The sequence below is a fragment of the Pleurodeles waltl genome, chromosome 9 (assembly GCF_031143425.1).
Source record: "Pleurodeles waltl isolate 20211129_DDA chromosome 9, aPleWal1.hap1.20221129, whole genome shotgun sequence".
Lineage (NCBI taxonomy): Eukaryota > Metazoa > Chordata > Amphibia > Caudata > Salamandridae > Pleurodeles > Pleurodeles waltl.
In genome coordinates this window covers 1,176,064,319-1,176,083,871 of record NC_090448.1, presented here as the reverse complement: position 1 = coordinate 1,176,083,871, position 19,553 = coordinate 1,176,064,319, and the positions used below count along the sequence as shown (strand labels likewise).

Here is a 19,553-nt window from a genome sequence, read left to right as displayed (position 1 = left end):
TAAGCTATTTGGGAGGAAGGTTAGAGGGCAAGAGTACCAGGGTCTGTGGAAGAAGGTCTGTGCATCTGTGTTGTCAGTGACCACTGGTGTAGGCTTCTGTATTCTCCAGTCATGACAAGCTGAAGGCGTGAATAAAACAGGACGCACAGGAAAGGCATTTCAGAGTAGGGCCATACCCACCCCTAAGGCCATTGCATGTGGGGGGCCTTGGATTCAGGTTCCCCAAGGGGTGAGGTCCTTAGACTCACAGTGGATGTGACCTGAGAATTGCTTTGAAACTGTGATCAAGATGCCAGAAGGTACACATGAGTATTGTGAAGGTCAAGAATATCTTTGACATTTGTTCAGATGTGAACAGATCTGCCATGACCATCTCCTTGCGGACCCCACCCACATTTGCCATCCCAAAAGTTAGAGAAGAAGGTGCATTCATATCTGCCGTGACTAACACTATTGCTTCTCTGCCCGCTTCTGCTGCCCTCACCCAGATCAGGTGCTCTCTGTGCCACCAGCCACACCGGAAGTCTGACCCCCAACTATTGCAGCTACAGGACAAATTTGGAAAAGAAGACTACAAGGCCGCCAGCATCAATTGCAATAAAGCCACCAGCATCCGTGGCACCCATCCCAGCACCAGCCACACTGTCAATGGCATCGCTACCACCACCATCCTCCCCAGGCAAACAGCCAACACTCACGCCTGCCGAACCTCAGACATGACAATGAGCCTCAGGCATGGATTCTGCATTTCACCTGCACAAAAGATGACTGTGCTCCTTCTCAAGGAAAACCAGTGAGGAAACATCTGTAAATGTCCCAGCTGAAGCATCTGATGCAGACATGTCCATGCCACCTCCTGCAGGCACAGCTCCTTCAGCGCTTCCTTCACCCACCAAGACAGCTGAATCAACCCCAGACCCATCTTCACCCACATCCGTGGTGGCGGTGAAGATGAGTGAGCAAGTACTCTCCAAAAATGCATCAACAAACATCACCACCCTTGAGCCCACAGGGTGTGGAAGGTGGCATCATAGAGAGCCCAGGCAGAGAAGAAGGCTAGATGTTGGCATGCAATCACAACTCGGGGACTGACAGGTGATGTCAGATGGATGTTAGCGTGATGTCACAGGGTTGGCACTGTCAGATGTAGAAATTAGATCACAGGGCAGGCATTATTAGATGTAGCAGCATCCATGAGTCAGGTACTGCCAGACATTGGTATGGTGTCATAGCTCAACCACTGAGGTCAGATATGAGCATGATATCACAGGTACTAACTCCAAAAACATAAGGTGACAAAGACTGGAAAGTGGGGACTATTAAGGTGGCTTCAGTGTAAATCATGAGGTGGAGAACAAGATAATTCATTGTTTAATACATGTATTTCTTAGGACGCATGATCCTCACCCGCCTGGGTGGCATGCTTCATCATAGGGTCTGTTCCGCACACTCGCAGAGGTTCTGTGCCGGGTGGGCTCCTACATGGAAATTCTAAGGGGCTAGAATGTTTTATCCCCTGAAAATACTTACAGCTGAATCAGATGCCCTGCTTTCAAAAAGGAAGGGGGCTGTGTACCAGCAATGAAATCATCTAATGTTAGACAGAAAGAGTCATGCACTGTTGTCTCCCTAGGGTACGTTTAAAAACTATAAGTAAGGCTCTCTGTTTTCCGTTTTTACTCATTTTTTTTTATAGATAAATATAGACACGCAAAAATGGATTTTAATGTCTGTATTTTTCAATGTGGATAAAAACGGAATTTGTGTTGTGTTTTTTTAGTGATTCTAAATGCCGTCCGCCATGACTGCCAAGCCCAGAGCTGTACGGATTGACAGGTAAGGGGGGGGTTTGGAAAAAAGAAATTCATTTGAGTAAAGAGCCTTATACAGCAGTAGATGTGCACAAACTAAAATCTGAATGATTTCTTATAAGAACATAACATATCACCTGAGTGTGTTTATATCACTGAAAACTGCCAGGCATTCAAGGCATAAGTTTAAATTTTTTTAGTTAAATCAATGTAGATATATACCCTCTCCAGCTTCATTTTTTTCACAATACCCAAAATAAATATGGATAAATACACATAAAATTACCAAAAAATAAATATGGATAAATACAGACGGAAATTAAAAAAAAAAAATCTAAAATTGGGAGCCGGTAAATGAGGCTGGGGACGCATCGCTCCTATACTATTTGTCGACATGTTTCAGCCTAAAGACCAGCTCCATCTAAGATCGAACGCCTTCCTCAAGACTGAGATCCCTCATTGTAATGCCCTCGGCCCACCTAATACAGTAGAAACATTGATAGGAACTTGTAGTCAGAGAAGACATTTAAAAAAATTACAAGATACTGAACCAGAAGTCTGTCTCTCTCTTCATTTTCTGTGGAAGGTCCCCATGACTTACCTGCCATAAAAATGGTGTCATATTTTCAAAGATTTTTCCCACGTCCAATTTTTTAGCAAATGATATGAAAATAATATGAATCAATGGCTAAATCAGAACCTAATCAGACATAACTGTCCACTAGCGATGAGTGGAACCGACAACCTGCTTTACATATTCCTTAATGGTGGACGGCCTTGTGTCCCGACCCATTCAACGAATCACATGTGCAGCATGCGTGTGATGTCACACACCAGTGTGAGCACAAGCGTGACATCAGACACTCACGCTGGCCGTGTGCAGTTCACTCGCGGTCAGATGGGGTCACATGTTGGTGACACGATGTCAAAGGTCAGGTTAACAATGGCATGAGGACACGTAGAGGTCCTGTGTGGGTTGCCAGTACAGGCCTTCACGGTTCTTAATTTGTAGAACAGTGAGTGCCAGGGCCCTCATCAGGAGGTCGCTGCAGCTCAACCAATGGCAGAACCAACACAATTACTAATCATCACACTCTTATGAGAGCGACAATTCAGCCTATCCCAGGCCCCCAGAGGTATAAGAACGGCTGACGTGCTCATCTCTAAATTAGACAGGCAGCGCTACCATGTGACAGACTGGTACAAGCCCCGGTGTTGACTCCGGCTCAAATTAAGCACTGGGTCTTTATGACCCAGAAATGTGATCACCTCACTAGAAAAAGTAACGCCTCTTTCTGTCCTTATTCCCAGTGACGTCACAGGATGATCTTACTATGCCCCACCCCTACCATGCTCAGATGTCAGCACATCATGGCAGAAATATGGGCTGACATAAATATGTTTTCCTAAATATCGTTTACAAAAAGAGTTGTCCCCTTGGGTGTAGATTGTCTATTACAAACTCTAGTGGTGTGATGTCCTTGACAGATGATCTTACGATAACGTTATTAACAATTAACCTGCACTGTCTTCAGGTGATGCAGTCGCCATGCGGTAGCGTTGCGAAGTCTGATATGTAGTGTCTGAAAGTGTGGGACTGCCATCTCAGACCTGCCTTTAAGTCTCCAGGGCTTTGAAGTCACAGTGCCTGCAAAAGCACTACTGATCCTCTCAGGAGGCTCCCAAAAGCTGTGTTGCTGTGTCTGTAGGTGGGTGCTGCCCTGAATTCACTATCTTCTCCAATATGAGAAAGCAGCACTATATCGAAAAACAACAACCGGTTTACCCCTGTGGTAACTTTGGGCTTCAGGACCTTATATCGTGACTCGTGGCATCTCGGCGCGGTCCTGCTCCTGAAATAACTTCACTACCTCGGACCGAACTACAAGGCTCTGCTAGGGAAAGATTTTACTTTTAACAATCCTCCCTAGGATGAGACAGGTGTCCATGGTCAACCCCACCCCAATATTCTTTCGTTCACCCCTAAAGTATTTGTGGTCATTTCTTCTGAGCGGTTAGCAGAGTTTGGATCAAGTTTTGACCCATAATAGCTATTTTTACTGTTCCTAAACCCTGTGAAAAATGAGACAGAATTAAGGTCACTGTAGAAACTTTGCCACTCTGAGCCCCAATTGGGCATTTTTTCTATATACTCATGTACAACACTACCAAGTTTGCTTTTACCCGCAAAACACAATCAAGGAAACAAACTCATTCGAAAGGTTGGTCTTCTGTGAAGTAGGTATGGTGGCCCGGGTGAGGACGCCTGGAATGCTGTGACACCTTTTGGCTCTCTTCGGACATCCTTGAAACTCAGAGCTACCAAGACTCCATGCCACCCTACAATGGAATTGTCCAGCGTGGCCACCTCCCGTCCAGAATAAAATGAACACCATGCGGATTGACCTTTGTGTAACAGCTAAGCCTATTGAGCCCACAGTTGGCCCTCACTCTTCCACACCCAATCCTTAGCAAACTTGCTTGTCTTAAATGAAATTGAATTTACTCTGAAAAGTCAGGGTAAAACTGACCACAATTAGAAATCTGCTTCTGGGCACCTTTGAAGTCAATGTCATCATTAATTTGTTCACTGTCTCGCCTCACTATAGAAGAGCTGTCTCTCTTTCCACTGCACAAACATCAAACACAGCAGTCCTTTTGCCTACTCCAAATTCAGTAAGATCTGAGAGAAAGTGGTGAATCATCAATTATGGGCCCATCACCTTAACTGAAACATTGTGGATGGTAATCAATCAGGTGCTTGCTGAGGGAAGAAACTGAGCCTGCGCTAGTCGACAAATGTTCTAGAAATCATGGATAATAGAGGTATTGGCTTGTTGATCCCTTACATTGAGTCAAGTTGTCAACGGCCTTCGACACAGGGGACTATGGATTAGTGGCCAACACCTAAAAGCAGAAGCTGGGGTAAACTCCTACATCATGCAGTAGTTCTTCACTTTTCATCGACAAAGCGATCAACACTTCTGTGTAGGAACATTTCGATCTCACTGAGGTCCTCAGGGCTCCACTCTCAATCTGGAATTAAACCGTCCACACCCACGATGTGAGTTTCCAGTCTTTTAATGATTCTTAGTTGCGGTAAAGGTTCAACTGCAACTGCCCCTTTCTCAATCTTTCAGACTTTAACAATATTGAACACTGGGGGAATCGCAGCTTGCTGTAAGATTCAGGGGGTCATTCTGACCCCCGCCGGCGGCGGAAGCCGCCGGCCTGGCGGGAACCGCCAGAAGACCGTACCGCGGTCAAAAGACCGCAGCGGTCATTCTGACTTTCCCGCTGGGCTGGCGGGCGACCGCCAAAAGGCCGCCCGCCCGCCCAGCGGGAAAGCACCAGCAACGAGGAAGCCGGCTCCGAATGGAGCCCGCGGAGTTGCTGGTGTGCGACGGGTGCAGTTGCACCCGTCGCGATTTTCAGTGTCTGCCACGCAGACACTGAAAATCAATGTGGGGCCCTGTTAGGGGGCCCCACGACACCCGTTCCCGCCAGCCAGGTTCTGGCGGTGAGAACCGCCAGAACCAGGCTGGCGGGAAGGGGGTCGGAATCCCCATGGCGGAGCTGCTTGCAGCGCCGCCGTGGAGGATTCCCTGGGACAGCGGGAAGCCGTCGGGAAACCGCTGGCTTCCCTTTTCTGACCGCAGCTTTACCGCCGCGGTCAGAATGCCCCCGGAAGCACCACCAGCCTGTTGGCGGTGCTTCCGCGGTCGTTGGCCCTGGCGGTCCATGACCGCCAGGGTCAGAATGACCCCCTCAGTGTCTTCTCAGCCTGAAGTCAGATTTGGCATCACAGAACCATCTGCGTTACTATCCCATTCTTTAACAACAACTTCTGGCCTAGGGTTGAAGTGAAATATCTAAGGTCTACACAAAGGCATATTTTACTATAGATGATTTGGAGGATCACCCTCACAAGATCATCATGTTCCAAATGATTTTGTGATCTCACTTGGAGACGCAGGCAACTCCAGGTTGGAGTTCAGTACCGCTAGTTGGGCTTGGTCAAGCTCAGATCGTCTCAGCTGCAGAGCGCTGTGTTTGGACTGGCTTTCGATCCCCCAAAAAAGACAATGTATCTTCTGGAAGGAAGAGCCTTCAGAGCAGCCACGGAGACGTTCCTGGCAGCACAGATGTGACCTCAGTCAGTCCAGCCATCTCCTGCCCCCATACTGAATCATCCCTGCCAGAAGGCCAGGTTATTTTTCACCAAACATACTACTGCAACACGGCAGGCGCACTTTCGGCAAATTTGTTCAATATCCACCATGTCACAGTTCAATGGTGGTCAGTGTTAACTTTTATTTTTCAAAAACTAACCCCAAAAGCAGGGGGTTGTTTCTGGCAAAACAAAAATAATGTCCCTGACATGCTGGGACTTCTCCTCAGAATGTGGCGGACACATGGCGGCCCCTGCAGGACAGAGCGCCCTGGAGCGCTGCCCTAGAAGCCTCGCCCTAGTAGGAAAGGCGTGGCTCTCCGGCGACTGGTCTGCTGGGTGGCGCGAGCAGACGCTCCACCCTCAGAAACTGAGCGGATCCCCTGACGCCACGTGAGGCTGGAAGCTGATTGGTGGAAGATGGGAAGTACACCAGTTTTTGACAGGTGCCCACCTCCAAATAATACCTGGAGCAGAGGGACCTGTGGGTGGTGAGAGAGTGCAGTCAGCCCCCTTCTCACTATAGACAAGTGTAAGTTGCACATTACAGGAGGATGGGTGCAAACCACAAGCCTGTGCCTCTGCTGGTAACAACACCTACAGGTGGACATGTGGGTGACACTGGCAGGGCTAGGGCACCCCTAGGACCTGCACCAACAGTAAGGTGGTGAGATCAACAGCCCTAGGGAAAAAGTGTGAAATCAACAGACCCCTAGAGTAGCATGTGAAACCATCAACACCAGAAACATATTTTCTAGAAACATAATTTGAAACATAGACCACCAAAATGTTTATCTTATAACAACCTGCAAAAATATCCACCTAGACTGGAGTTAGATTAGTCAATTAACCCACTTCTAATGTTCGCATGATGTGATGTTGGTAGTGTTTGGAAATAGACTATAGGGCATTGCTGCACTGGGAGTTTTCAATGTCGAGGTTTAACAAGTCTGGGTTTTACACTGTGTTTTCACATGAAACCGCCATGAGAACCAGTACCCATAAGGGGGAGGGTGGAACTGAGGGGCCAGGGGTGCCTAGCCCCAGTACTCACAGAGGAAGAGGTGGAATTTAGAGGCGTATGGTGCACAGAGCCAGTACCCACAGAGGCAGAGGAGGAATTGAGAGCCTTGGGGGTGCCTAGAGCCAGTACTCACAGAGGCAGAGGAGGAATTGAGAGGCATAGGGGTGTCTAGCCCCAGTACTCACAGAGGCAGAGGTGGAATTGAGAGCCCTAGGGGTGCCTAGAGCCAGTATTCACAGAGGCAGAGAAGGAATTAAGAGGCATAGGGGTGCCTAGAGCCAGCACTCACACGGTAGAGGTGGAATTGAGAGCCCTAGGGGTGCCTAGAGCCAGTATTCACAGAGGCAGAGAAGGAATTAAGAGCCCTAGGGGTGCCTAGAGCCAGTACCCACAGAGGCAGAAGAGGAATTGAGAGCCCTAGGGGTGCCTAGAGCCAGTACTCACAGAGGCAGAGGAGGAATTGAGAGCCCTAGGGGTGGCTAGAGCCAGTACTCACAGAGGCAGAGGTGGAATTGAGAGGCATAGGGGTGCTAGAGCCATTACTCACAGAGGCAGAGGTGGAATTGAGAGGCCTAGGGATGCCTAGAGACAGTACTCACAGAGGCAGAGGAGGAATTGAGAGCCCTAGGGGTGCCTAACGGCAGTACTCACAGAGGCAGAGGTGGAATTGAGAGGCCTAGGGATGCCTAGAGACAGTACTCACAGAGGCAGAGGAGGAATTGAGAGCCCTAGGGGTGCCTAGAGCCAGGACTCACAGAGGCAGATGGGGGATTGAGAGCCCTAGGGGTGCCTAAAGGCAGTACTCACAGAGGCAGAGGTGGAATTGAGAGGCATGGGGTACCTAGAGCCAGTACTCACAGAGGCAGAGGAGGAATTGAGAGGCATAGGGGTGCCTAGAGACAGTACTCACAGAGGCAGAGGTGGAATTGAGAGCCCTAGGGGTGCCTAGAGCTAGTACTCACAGAGGCAGAGGTGGAATTGAGAGGCATAGGGGTGCCTAGAGCCAGCACTCACACGGCAGAGGTGGAATTGTGGAGCCCTGGGGGTGTCTAGAGCCAGTACTGACAGAAGCAGAAGTGGAATTAGAGGCCTAGATGTGCATAGAGCCAGTACTCACATAGGCAGAGGAGGAATTGGGAGCCCTGGGGGTGCTTAGAGCCAGTACTCACAGAGGCAGATGGGGGGTCGAGAGCCCTAGGGGTGCCTAGAGCCAGTACTCACATAGGCAGAGGAGGAATTGAGAGGTCTAGGGGTGCCTAGAGGCAGTACTCACAGAGGTAGAGGTGAAATTGAGAGCCCTAGGGGTGCCTAGAGCCAGGACTCACAGAGGCAGAGGAGGAATTGTGGAGGCATAGGGGTGCCTAGAGCCAGTACTGACAGAGGCAGATGGGGGCTTGGGAGCCCTAGGGGTGTCTAGAGGCAGTACTCGCAGAGGTAGAGGTGGAATTGAGAGGCCTAGGGGTGCCTAGAGCCAGTACTGACAGAAGCAGAGGTGGAATTAGAGGCCTAAATGTGCCTAGAGACAGCACTCACAGAGGTAGAGGTGGAATTGAGAGGTCTAGGGGTGCCTAGAGGCAGTACTCACAGAGGTAGAGGTGGAATTGAGAGGCCTAGGGGTGCCTAGAGCCAGGACTCACAGAGGCAGATGGGGGGTCGAGAGCCCTAGGGGTGCCTAGAGCCAGTACTCACAGAGGCAGAGGAGGAATTGAGAGCCCTAGGGTGGCTAGAGCCAGTACTCACAAAGGTAGAGGTGGAATTGAGAGGCATAGGGGTGCTAGAGCCAGTACTCACTGAGGCAGAGGAGGAATTGAGAGGCATAGGGGTGCCTATAGCCAGGACTCACAGAGGCAGATGGGGGATTGAGAGCCCTAGGGGTGCCTAGAGCCAGTACTCACAGAGGCAGATGGGGGCTTGGGAGCCCTAGGGGTGCCTAGAGGCAGTACTCACAGAGGTAGAGGTGGAATTGAGAGGCCTAGGGGTGGCTAGAGCCATTACTCACAGAGGTAGAGGTGGAATTGAGAGGTCTAGGGGTGCCTAGAGACAGCACTCACAGAGGTAGAGGTGGAATTGAGAGGTCTAGGGGTGCCTAGAGCCAGTACTGACAGAAGCAGAGGTGGAATTAGAGGCCTAAATGTGCCTAGAGACAGCACTCACAGCGGTAGAGGTGGAATTGAGAGGTCTAGGCGTGCCTAGAGGCAGTACTCACAGAGGTAGAGGTGGAATTGAGAGGCCAAGGGGTCCCCGGGACCAGCACAGGACTAGATCGAGTCGCTTAAGGGTCCCTAAGACCAGCACTCACAGGTCAACAGGTGGAATCGACAGACCTAGGGCCACCCTCGAACTACTTCCCACAGCAGCTAAATAGGACACACGGCCTAGAGGGGCCTAGAAACAACCCTCGCAGTCAGGGGGTGGGTAGAGAAGACAGGCCTAGCTTTGGGGTGGGGGGGGTGGTCATTATACAGGGAACTCGCTCTGATTTGGACCCAAGCATTCAGGATGCCTAACACAGCAGGCACACGAATAGCACATAATAATATCTTTCATATAGCGCTCAGAGGAACTCCGAGCGCTATAAATAATAAAATGACGTGTAAAAGGCTGAGACGGACCAGAGGCCACCGCCTCCTCCGGCCTCCCCGGCAGCCATTCCCTGCCAGTGTTAGCAGAGGACGGGGGGAGACAGAGGGCGATGGAGGGAAGTCTGGCATCAAGAGCGGAGACGGAGAACACCGCAGAGGAAGGTCTGCATCTGAAAGGCAGACGCGCCGAGAGGGGCCAGGAACCCAGCTCCTTCTACACCCCCTGCGACCTGGATGCCGGCAGAATCCCCATCTCTTGGGACCTGGGTACCACCTGCATCTCCATTCCTAGGGACCTGGATACCACCTGCTTCTCTATCTCTGGGGCCATGGGTACCACCTGCATCTTCATCCCTTGGGGCCCGGGTACCACCTGCATCTCCATCCCTTGGGACCTGGGTATCACCTGCATCTTCATCTCTTTGGGCCCGGGTACCACCTGAATCTCCATCCCTTGGGACCTGGATACCACCTGCTTCTCTATCTCTGGGGCCATGGGTACCACCTGCATCTGACTGCTAGGGGCCCCGCCCTGGGTACCACTTGCATCTCACTCCCTTGGGGCCCTGTATACCTCATGAATCTCCAACTCTGGCGCGATGGGTAACACCTGCATCTCCATCCTTAGGGTCCTGGGTACCACCTGCATCTGACTCATGGGGCCCGCCCTGGGTACCACCCGCATCTCCATCCCTTGGGACCTGGATACCACCTGCTTCTCTATCTCTGGGGACATGGGTACACCTGCATCTGACTCCTGCGGGCCCCGCCCTGGGTACCACGTGCATCTCACCCCTGGGTACCACCTGCATCTCCATCCTTAGGGCCCTGGGTACCACCTGCATCTGACTCCTTCCCCTCCCCCGGGTACCACATGTATCTCCACCATTGGGGCCCTTGGTACCACTTCCATTTCACTCCTGGGGGCCCTACCTAGGGTACCACCTGCAACTCCATCCTTCTTGCCCCGAGTACTCTTCCATCTCACTCCTGGGGGCCCCGCCCTGGGTACCTCTTGCATCTCCATTCCTGAGGTCCTGGTTACCACGTGAAAACCCATGCCTAGGGCCCTAGGAACCGTTTGCATCTCCGCCCTCGGGTTCCTGAGTACCGCCTGCTTCTCTATCCAGAGGGACCTGGCTACCGCATGAACCGCCATCCCCGGGGCCCTGGCATCTCCATTCCTACGATCGTGGGTGCCAGGGCATCTCCATCTGGAGCCCTGTGTACCGCCTGAATGCCCATCCCTAGGGCTATGGAAACCACCTGTATCTCCATCTCAAAAACCCTGACATCTCCATCCCTGGGACCCTGGATACCACCTACATCACCACCCTTCGAGCTCTGGGAACCACCTGCAGCTCACTCCTAAGTAACCCGCCCTAGGGACCATCTCTATCCCTTGGGGCCCTGAGTACCACCTGCATTTCACTCCCCGAAGCCCTGCCCTGAGTACCATTTGCGTCTTCATCTTTGGGACCCTGGGAACTACCTGTATCTCCATCCCAGGGGCCCTGGCATCTCCATCCCTGGGGCCCTGGGTACCACCTGCATCTCCATCTTTAGGACCCGGAATACCAACTGCATCTCAATCCTACGGGCCCCGCCCATGGTACCACCTGAATCTCCATCCTGGGGGCCCTGGGTACCACTTGCATCTCCTTTCCTGGGGCCCAGGGTACCACCTGCATCTCACTCCTAGGAGCCCCGCCCTGGGTCTCCATCCCTGGGGCCTTGATTACCACTTGCATCTTCATCCTTGGAGCCCTGGATATCACCTGCAACTCTATCCTGGGGTCCTGGTTAGCACCTGCATCTCCATCCCATCCTCGGGGACGGAGATGCAGGTGGTACCCAGGCCGGGTAACACCTGCATCTCCGTCCTCGAGGCGCCCAATACCTCTGCAGCTCCTTCCCTTGGGACACTAGGTACCACGTGCGTGTACATCACCCGTGCTCTAATTGACACCTGCACCACGAGCAGCGTCTCTTTCCCCGGGTACCAGGCACCTCGCCACCCAGTGCCTTGCGTGCCAGCAGCATCGACATGCCCCAGCCTCAGGTACCGACTGCACATCACCCCGGGGGGCGCAGCATCTTCTTCCGGGGTTGGGGGGCCCCTGTCCGCCCGGGAGAATGGGGAGGACCCCGTATAGTCAAGACTGCTATGTATCCTTCCGCGGAAGGGCTGGAGGTAAACAAGCCCCTCCCCAGCCCCCAAGCCCTGTCCTTGCACCGAGGGTCCCGGCCCCGATAACACAAGCATCTCACATACCCTGTAAAAAGTCATATGTATTCATGCAGCGCCAGACCCCCGGGGGTACCCCAGCCAGACACCCCCGCCAGTCAGGCACCCCCGCCCCGTCCCCATCACATGGGAAGGACATCAACCAGAGCCACCGCAATCAGAGAACAGCTTAGCCCTTCCGTCCCTCGGAAGGCTCGGGCCTTTGTCCCAGCCTGTCTGAGAAGGCCGGCCCCGATCCTCCCATTCCACGACCCCCACCTCCCCCATCTGACACATCACCGTACGCTCGATGCGGCGCCCCCAGAAAGACTCCCAGGCGCCCCGAGAGCCATGTGGTGATAGCTCGAGACAATACCAAGAGCACCCCAACATCCCACCACCCTGTGATCCTCAGCACCCCTCCGTACCTCCACCCAGCTGTCACTGTACGTTCGATAAGGCGCTACAAAGTCACCAGGGCACCCCACTCAGCGCTATTGAATCCGCACTGTGAGAAGCTGTGCCCTGTGTTCAGCCCCACCCACCCTCCCTGCCGCACAACAAGCACCCCCAGATGCATTTATCCGCTGAATAACCCGCAGAGAAGTCCTGGGCGCCTCGTGGCGCTATGGCACCCACCATCCCAGCCACGCGGGGCTCACCTGTCAGCGCCCTGTCCTCACGGGCCCGGTGCGCCTGGAGGTCTGTGGCTGCGGGTGTGGCCGCTGGGCCCTGCTGCATGATGCTCTGTCGTCACCGAGGGATGGAGATGCTGGGAAGGGCTGTCGTCACCAGGGCAACGGGATGAGCTGGATACTGGTCCTCCCTTCCAGGGGCGGGATGAGAACTGTGCGCGGACCAATCAGAGCGCAGACACGTGTTAGAGGGAGTCAGAGCTGCTTTTGCCAACAAACCCAATCTCGCTATAAGAAACCCAGACGAACAGGATATACATCACTAAAGTCAGCATCTGCCCCCTTTTCGAAAGGCTCGGCTTTATTCCAGCGACCTTTTCACGTGAAATCATTAGAAATAGATGCGGGGCGAAGTCCTGCGCAGGATCCAAAGCGCTGCATTGGGGTTCAGCTGTAATGATACACCCCTTTTATAACATGCCCTAGTATGAAATAAAAACACAAAATACAGGGTCCCAAGAGCCGCACACCTGAGGCCGGGGGAGGTTGTTAAGGGCGAGGGCAAGTGCAGGGGTGATCCCAGCGCTGCCTTTACAAAAAGCATTTATAATCCGCACCCGCGCGAGGGGTGAGTCTATGCTGTGTCTGTCGCGACAAAGCTTCAGGTGAGAACATTTCGTGACGGACCCAGGCTCTTGTAGCATGAAGGTCTCCTGTGCAGCAAGAGATTCCGGAGTTTGTACAAAAGTAAACAATATACAGGACCCTATTCAGGAATGCTAAAGGAATGTAGATTTATTCGCATGTTATTAGCTTATACCTAGCAGTACTTGTAGGAAGTTGGCTCTGTATATACTATCTCAACGTGAGAGACAGAGTGCACGGAGTCCAAGGGTTCCCCTTAGAGGTAAGATAGTGGCAAAAGTAGATAATTCTAAAGCTCTCTTTGTGGTAGTGTGGTCGAGCAGTAGGCTTATCAAAGGAGTAGTGTTAAGCATTTGTTGTACACACACAGGCAATAAATGAGGAACACACACTCAAAGACAATTCCAGGCCAATAGGTTTTTGTATCGAAAAATATTATTTTCTTAATTTATCTCTAGAACCACAAAATTCAGTTTACAGTTAAGTACATTTGCAAATGACTCTACAGACAAGGGGTGAGCTTGTTCTACTCTGTTACACAGCTTAATTAAAGCCTCACGGGAATGGCCAACCTTATTAGAGCAAGATGATTGGACACTGCGAGAAATAAATATGGGATCACAAAGCACGAGGAAGGGTCCAAGAATCCCAAGGAGGAAAAGCTACTCCAAAACGACCCCCACAAGGACAGGGGAGATGTGACTAGACCAGAGTACTTTGTAGAAACCATCAACGCCTCCCTGTTAGCCGACATAAAAGCTCTAACCTGGCAGTCACACAAAATAGAGATCCACCCAGAATTCACCCACATGCTGACCCAAAGCATGATAACTATAGATAGTAAACTGAGCTCATTGTGTGGGAAGATAGAGAACTGGGACCACAGGGGGAGAGAGGAGAAGGCGGCCATGGGGGCACGAAATGAAGAAATAATAGATACACTGGCGACCCTCCCAGATCTACTAACCAGTATTATCCAGCGCTGCAGAACAGCTGCAGGGAACTGTAAAAAAAACATCTGGTATGGGAGCAGTGGACAACAGGCAAGAGACTGTTCCCATCGAGTTACCCTCCAAAGAAGGTCCAACAGTGCCCACGGAAGGGGAAGAGGGAAGTGGGGTGTTAGACAATATGCACCAAAAAGCGGAACCCCTAGAACCGACTACTAGTCTGTAGTAACCAATATGTCAGTAACCAGCATAGAAGAGCAAGTCCCTGACGTTAACCACAAATCATTGTGCCAGCATGATCTTAGGGTCAAGCAGCAACCACAATTGACAAGGTAGCAGAAAAAGAAGCTGAAAAAACACTTAAAGTCGCGAAGCAAAAAAACAAAAATTAAAGACACAGCGGAATTGGGGACCCTCAGCAGCCACCCGGGCAGATCGAGTCCTATCCAATTTTCCGACGGAGGCCACAATCAAATATGACACATGAATCCTGGGTCCAGGCTCAGATTGGTAGAGCAATCGATCAGGCTGGAACAGGGAAGGTAAAGCTTCACAAGGGCATTGAAACGAATGAGTGCTCCACCATAGCGATGATTGAACACAAAGCAGCCACGGATTCAACACTCCCTAATGGCAATGAGCATGGAATAGTAAAGAATAACTCAACTCCAACAGGAGAACAAGCAGCCTCATCGACTGGTGAGACAGAGGCTGTGACAGCCCTAGAACAACTGGCCACGGCTGTGGGAGGCGTGGCCGTCGTAGAAGGGGCAGTTAACAAAAAGCAGCCCCTCTCAACCAGTCAGCCGGCCCCAGTTGTTGGAAGGAGCATCAAATGGGATAAGGAAACAGAAACATCCTTATATATTAACAATGACGCTCTCAAACTGTATGAAATGTCCAATAGAAAGGTCACAACGAGTCCCGCAACCCGATACCAATTCCAGGACCCACTCACACAAGGACGCAGTAACCAACTGAATGGAAGGGATACAGGAGGAATACCTCCGGGAACCTAGCCCAAGCAAAAAAAGAGCTGATTAGAAGCTCACGAGGAATTACCTGCACGTACAGACGCAAGGGAGGCTGCTCAGCGGGACGCCCGGAGCAGAGATCATAGACAGCAAACACTTGTACACACCGTCCAATCAGAACACTGCATCATAAATAAGTTAGAGAAAGAGCGGGTGTACCAGGGGTCTTCAAATACAAGTAGCAGAAATTGGAAAGAATTCGGCAAACAGCCGACAATAATATTCTCCCCTCTGTACGCATGACAGGGCTGCTAGGATATACTAAACAGGGCAAATATCCTGCGATTATTGCATCACATACCATCATTACGGATTCTCACACCAGGGGACCTCCTCACAGTAAACTTTAAAGAATACCCACGGATCTGCCCAGGAAAATCTACATTAACATCTTGGGCCAACCAGGCCTTGGTTGATAAAAGTTTCGAACATGAGGGACTCCTGGATGAATGGGGCATAAAAATTAGTAAACCAAGAAAGGAGCGTTATCCGCAAGTGCTGACCAGGGAAACTCAAGCCATATGCCTGACAAAAGAAACATTCAGCACCTTGAGAGGCACTCCGGTGGTAGAACCATTGAAAATAGATAAGAAGATCTCCATACAGCTAACAAAAACACACTGGAAAGCCCCAATAGGAGAACGTAAGAACAGACTATTGTATCTCGGGTAAGTCGACCTGGGACTGGCTTCCTACAGTTTTGACCATCAATGGAAAAAGGTGTCTTTAACATTCTTGGTCCCCCACCAAGCAACATGGACAATCCGATTAAGGAAATCAGCTGGGTCGAGCGGGGCTAGCCTCTCTCATTGCTAGCCCCAGCATTGAGGACTTCCTAAAAAATGCAGATATTCTCTGCTTCCAGGAAACCTGGATGAAGGAACCACAAACCATTGCCGGTTTCGCAAACCACTCATATTCCCGCAAAAAAAAGAAAATTTGTTTGGAAGACACATGGGTGGTCTCGCAACATATCTTAACTTAGAACGAGTGGTAAAATCAGTCCCGGGGGAGAAATCAACCAACGAGGTCCATGTAATAACCATATATGGCTTCATCTTGACTAAAAAAGCAACACCAATTGCAATTATAAATTTATATTTAAATCCTAACCGAGAAACTAAACAGACAAAACTGAAGTCAATCCTGTCTACACTAAAGGAATATGTATATGAGTACCCAGATCATGAACTTCTAATTGCGGGTGATTTCAACATTCGACAACTCGGGCAGGTCGCAAGTCTCCCTGGAGACGCATCGAGATCTGCCCTAAAGTCCTTTTTTACAGAACACCATCTGAGATCATCACATGTTAAGACGACGAGGCAGGGCCCATCTATTCCAACATTTAAAAACGTCTCTACTTTAGATTATATCTTTCTGAGTCCGGCCCTATGGCATAGATGCCTAAACTACAAAGTGGTTCAAAGATCAGAGAGTGATCACAACCTCATTACAATATAAATCACTTTGGAAGCAACAAGTCTGCCGTCCTATATAGCTAGTGGTCAGCAATCCGTAACTAACTTGTGTCCATTGACAAAGAGAATCAAATGGAGTGAGAAGGATAAGGAAAAATGCGAGCTTTGGAAGAAGGCCCACGGTCCTCCAACTTTAGAAGGAGAGACTAGTAAGATTGGTAAACAGTGAGCATATATGATAAAATCCTTACGTTCCTCATTAAGCGGCCCAGCTCAACAAGGGCTCATAGACACCAACAGACAAAAGGTATTGCTGCCTAATTCAACAAGGGAATACGTTCAGAGCAAACGAAAATGCAGGCAGCTAGAAAAAAGATACAGACGGAACAAATCCCCGGCAGTAGAAATCTTCAGGAGACAGGCGAGGAAAGATCTTAAGGGGAAGATATGGAAAATGAAGCAGAAGGAGATTGAAGAACACTGGATCCACCTACAAGCTTTGTTGCCGCCTAACAAAAGTAGAGAGTTCTGGAATTACATAAACGCCCTAGAACTTGGGCAAGCGAGTAAGGCTAACGCAATAGCAGCCAGTGCCTGGGAAAAACATGTGGGCTCCCTTAATGTAGATCCAGGACGCATTGAAATCCAGGGTACTATCGGGCGGAAACTCGATCTTGAAGGTCTAGAAAACAGCACATTAACGGTCACAGCCAAGTCGACTAAAATTATCCTAAGTAGTATTAGGCGGGACAGAGCCCCAGGCCCAAATGGTTTACCCGGGAGCATATTTAAGGATGACCAAGACTTTTGGGCAGTCCCCTTGGCCACCCTCTTTAACAACTGCCTAAGTCAATCAGACATTCCTGGAGCCTGGAAAGGCTCACTATTGCATCCCGTTCTTAAAAAAGGTGACTCTACCCTCCCAGGAAATTACAGGTCAATAGCCCTATTGGATGTGGATGGCAAGGCCTATGCAAGGGTCCTGCTTTGGGAATTGGAACATTAGATCACATTATACCAACGTACTAAAACAGGATTTACGCCAGGCTCATCCACCCTAGATAATGTGCTGGCTCTCACATATTTAGGTCAGAAAACCTTGAAACCAGCAGCTCAACCACTCTTTGCATGCTTCATCGACTACTGTGCGGCTTTTGATGGCGTAGTACGCCACATACTCTGGAAGAAGTTGGCCTCCTGGGCGATACCTGGGAATTTACTGGCGGCAATAATGGCACTCAACTCTGATACATAGGTGAGAGTAAAGGTTTCGAACACACATGTGACTAAAAGAATATATACTAACAAAGGCCTAAAACAAGGCTGTGTCATTGCCCCCACCCTTTTCAATCTGCATACGGCCGACCTTGGTAAAGACCTACTCAGAGGAAACAGATTTCCCCCAAAATTGGGAAAGACAGTGCTTCCAATAATCCAATATGCTGATGATCTAGTCCTGCTCGCCCAGACTCAACTCGGCTTGAAAAGGGGCCTGGACATCCTGCAGGACTCAATGAAAAAAACGCTGTGAAGGTTAATGCAGCGAAAACCAAGGTGTTAGTGTTCGGACGCCAGTCACAGAAATATCCAAGAGTATGGAAGCTTGGCGCTTTACGTATAGACATGGAGGAAAAATACTAGTACTTTGGGGTATGGCTATCTAATGCCGGTAAAATATTACACCAGGCAACAGCACTAAGGACAAAGGCAGAGAGAACCTGCTAAGCCTTAGCTAAACTTTATCTCCGGCTCCAAGCCTCTACATCCGAATCAATAAGGAGAGGTATAAAAGCTAAACTTCTACCCACTATTACATATGGCCATTTAGCATGCCCTGGCAGGATAACAAAAACTCTGGAGAAATGTCAAATGAGATCAAACAAAATGATTTTTCAAATCCCTAAATCCACCAGACATGCAGGGATACGCCAAGAATTTAACATAACAAGTATGGATATAAATTGTAAAATGGATATAATGAAGTTATTTCATGCTGTTTCAAGGGCCAATACCGATAGTTTGAGGGGTTCGCCGAAAGTAATCTTTGAAGGCGTCTCCAGCAGCGGGCCATCTATCTCAGGCACGCCGAGGGTCTTTTTGATCTAGTCCTCTCGTGTTCATCGGATCCCTTAGTATCGAAGACCCTTTTGAAAAAGATACTGAAAGATCACGGTACGCAAATCTCAAGAGTACAGACATCACCATAATCCTGGAAATCAGGGGGGAAGAGGGTTTAGCTGTGTCGCATAGTGTTGCTAACCTTCAGCCGTATATGACAGCAGCCCTGGGAGCTCGAACTTTTCAAAGCATTTTACATACGGCGACACGCTTAGAAATGCATCCTATTTAATTACCACACTGAATCCATTTGTCACTTAATATGCTGCTGCCTGGGTTTAGCCTCAGAGAGACACCGACTTTTAAAACCTCTTTTTCTGAAATATGGTCTAAGGACATGTAAAGAAGCCGTTAAATACATATTTACTGCAGAGATTCCCATGAAGCTTGCTCGTCTTGGGAAATTCTTCATCATCATGAGGAGAAACCGTCTGCAAGCACATGCCCAACAATTTACAGGAATTAAAAAGTGGGAGGCAGCTGTCACCCCCCCCCCCCAAATGTTGACTGAGAATAGTTTCAAATGGGCAATTGTACGCTCCATCGGCACTTACATATGAGACCTAAAACACAGACCCTGTACATTAGTACACTGTTACAAGTGGCATGACCTGAATTTGAGGCAGATTATGTATTGCAGGATACCTGTATTTCCGTTGTAAACGTTTTTTTAGTGATTTTTTATACATATGGTTATAGGTTTGGCTTAATTCACTTATTTCTTTGGTATTTTATTATACTTTTTTTAGGCATTAGTTTTATCTATATGTTTGTAATTAAATTTGTTTTATCTTCCGTGTAGGTTTGCACACCCCATACATATTGAGGTGACTTTTACATAATTCCTTCCAATAAGTTCTCATACGTGCACCCAGATCCTACAATTTTAATAGATGCAGGTAATTTTTCTTATGTCAGAAGTAACTACTATGTAT

At 49.7% G+C, this 19,553-nt stretch overlaps 1 protein-coding gene and 1 long non-coding RNA gene across 2 annotated transcripts in view; one reads left to right on the top strand and one right to left on the bottom strand.

Moving 5' to 3' along the window:
* AKAP6 (A-kinase anchoring protein 6) overlaps positions 1-12,584 on the bottom strand; it is a 609,087-nt gene extending 596,503 nt beyond the window's left edge. Inside the window, exon 1 of the mRNA XM_069209097.1 lies at positions 12,478-12,584. The gene's annotated coding sequence lies outside the window, so the exon portion shown is untranslated. The remainder of the gene's footprint in view (positions 1-12,477) is intronic.
* Positions 1-19,553, top strand: part of LOC138260507 (uncharacterized) — an 84,696-nt gene that overhangs the window by 34,098 nt on the left and 31,045 nt on the right. The window contains exon 2 of the long non-coding RNA XR_011198863.1: positions 1,781-1,836. This is a non-coding gene — a long non-coding RNA (uncharacterized lncRNA). The remainder of the gene's footprint in view (positions 1-1,780; positions 1,837-19,553) is intronic.